The sequence below is a fragment of the Haliaeetus albicilla genome, unplaced genomic scaffold, assembly GCF_947461875.1.
Source record: "Haliaeetus albicilla unplaced genomic scaffold, bHalAlb1.1 scaffold_158, whole genome shotgun sequence".
NCBI classification, from domain to species: domain Eukaryota; kingdom Metazoa; phylum Chordata; class Aves; order Accipitriformes; family Accipitridae; genus Haliaeetus; species Haliaeetus albicilla.
Window position 1 is genome coordinate 70227 of NW_027212415.1, and position 2478 is coordinate 72704.

A 2478-nucleotide genomic window follows, 5' to 3' on the forward strand; every position below is an offset into this window, starting at 1 on the left:
CCAGTGGGGCCTGGGTTAACGGGCAGGGGTCCGACGGGCCAGCCAGATGCTACTCTCCGTCCCTCTGCTCGGCCCCTGTGCCACTGCTGACCCTTGATGTCCCCCCGCCGTTCCCCACTCGTCCCCCGGTGCCCCCCTTCCGCCCCCTGCCCACACACCTGTAACCTCCTGTGACCCCCTCGGTTCCCCCCAGTGCCCCCTACTCCCCCCAGCGCGTCACTGGGCAGTGCCGTGGGGGGTCCCAGCGTGATGGGACACCGGGAGGGCGAAGCCTGCTGTGGCGATACGGTCGGGGCTCTCCCGGGCTGTTCCCTGCACCAGCGCGGGCTGGTGCTGGAGGTGGTCGTGCCGCGGTGGGAGGGGTGGCGAGGGGATCCCCATGGGCAGTGGGAGGGCACGGCAAGGCCCCAGGACCCCACGGGGAGACCCCTGCTCTGGGGTCTGTCCCGGCATGACTCCATTGTCCCCAGCCCGGGAAGACCTGAGAGGGGCCCCACAGCTGGCAGCCCCCAGCCTCGGTGTCACCCACACGTTGTCTCACCAACCGCCGGGGTGCTATCAGGGAAAGAACAGATACACTCCCCTTTCGGTGTCTTTTGATGAGCTTTAATTAACTCCGTGGTGCTGGCTGGGGCCAGGTATTGCGGAGGGATTCCTCTAGTGCCTGCCTCGCTCGGAGGTCCCTGTCGTCCTGCGGTCCCGAGAGATCTGGAACAACACCACAGGCAGCGCCGTGGGGACCTGGTCCCGGCCAGGTGCTCCCCTGGCCACCCCGCTCCAGGGACCCGTTCGCCAGGGATCTTCCCACAAAAAAAGACATCCCAAGCAGCAGTATCTCAGTAAAAGTCCTCTGACCCCTTCCTTCCCCATCTCCTGCCTTACCTCAGCAAAGAAAGCTGTAGCTGTCATCCGCAGTTTAACTGAGCAGGAATTCAGCCACGGCAAGAGGTTCTTCACCAGAGAGCGGGAGACGAGCCCAGTGTTGAGCAGGACGCTGCGCAGGGGTCACAAGCGAGGGACACACAGTTACGCAGGAAGGCCACAGGCCGGGCCTCCAAAATTCACTTGCGCCGATGCAGACACTATTCTTCAGCTCCTGACGGCTTCCCGGGCACGCCGGGAGGGTCCCAGCGGCCATTTCCCTGGGCACAGCCCTGCAGGAGTTGGCCAGATGCATCCCTGGGGCTCTTACCTGGTCAGGAGACGCACCCCCTCAGGGTGAGCCACGGGGTCTTCCAGGCGAGCCCACACTCCCCGATTCACGAGCAGCCGCGTCCATTTCTGCGCCATGCATTTGCCCAGCATCAACTCGACAGCTGAAAGGAAAATCCTGGCAAAAGAAGCAAAGCGCAAAATAAACAAACCCAATCAAACAAAACAAGTCCAAACAGCACCACCGCCAGAAACCCCAAGAACTCTCAAATCGCAGCAGGTTAGGGGAAGACTGATCTGCAGCAGAGCTAAATAGCCCTGGGATGACGCTTCACAGCCTTCCAGACTGCAGCTAACGACACTGGCATTTTCTTCATGCCCCAGACCCACCGAAGCAGAAGAAAAGCCACGCCTCTAGACTGACTCCACGCTAGGTGTCAACCAAGGCCAACACCTCATACCTCTTCCCACCAGCCTTTGGCCAAGAATGACACCAGTGCCCGCAAGAGTCACTGCTCCAGCGGGGGTCCGTTGAGGGAGTGCAATGCTATTGTGCACACAAGGGGATGCAGGAGGCAAGAGGACGGCCGTCCGCAGTATGAGCTGCGTAAGAGCTTCCTGCCTGGGAGCTGGAGTTTCTCCATGAAGGAACAGAAGTAAAACCAACCACGACGACCGCTTTCCACATCTAGGAAGTGGGGCAGGCCAAGCCCTCCCTCAGCCCCACAAAGGCACATGCCTTGGCACGGGGAACTGAAGCCAGCCCCTCCATCTGCCCCTTCGGCTCTTTACCTGCACGGCTTCTCCACATGCAGTTGTTTCCAGCTGGTCATGAGCAAAAGCTGCCTCTCCCCACCCAGCATTTCACTGGCCCACCTGAGCAGGCTGGGAAGGAGGTGGGGAAGCAGTTGCCTGAGCTCCTCCGTGCTCCTCAGGGCAAGCACCACCTCGGAGATGGCACGGGTGATCTGCAGAGAAACATGACCAAGAACCACCTGTTCAGGGAAGGCCTTTTCCCTCCAGCCTGGTTCCCCCGCCTGCCCGGGGTGGGGGGTCACTGTCCGCACTTGTCACTGCTGCTTAGACCTCAAGAAGCACAAAGGGGCCTCGGGGAGGTTCTCCCTTCCACAAGATGTGCTTCCTCAGCTGGGGTTTTTAGCATGCATGAATGGTGACTGGAGAAACGTGGTCATCCCCTGACAATGAGATGGAAAGCCTTAAGAGCTTCTTAACGTCTCAGTTAGTGATTGGGCAGTGACTGGCAGCGCGTAGGGATGCCAAAGAGGGTGGAGGGAACTCGGCAAGAAGCAAGGCGGCGGTTGAGGG

At 60.7% G+C, this 2478-nt stretch overlaps 1 long non-coding RNA gene across 1 annotated transcript; it reads right to left on the reverse strand.

The window, feature by feature from the left end:
• Positions 1-590: 590 nt before the first annotated feature.
• LOC138684023 (uncharacterized) lies at positions 591-1970 on the reverse strand. Its single transcript, XR_011323497.1, has 3 exons — positions 1945-1970; positions 883-1330; positions 591-708 (listed from the first exon to the last, which is right to left on the reverse strand). It is a non-coding gene; the product is annotated as an uncharacterized lncRNA (long non-coding RNA).
• Positions 1971-2478: the final 508 nt, after the last annotated feature.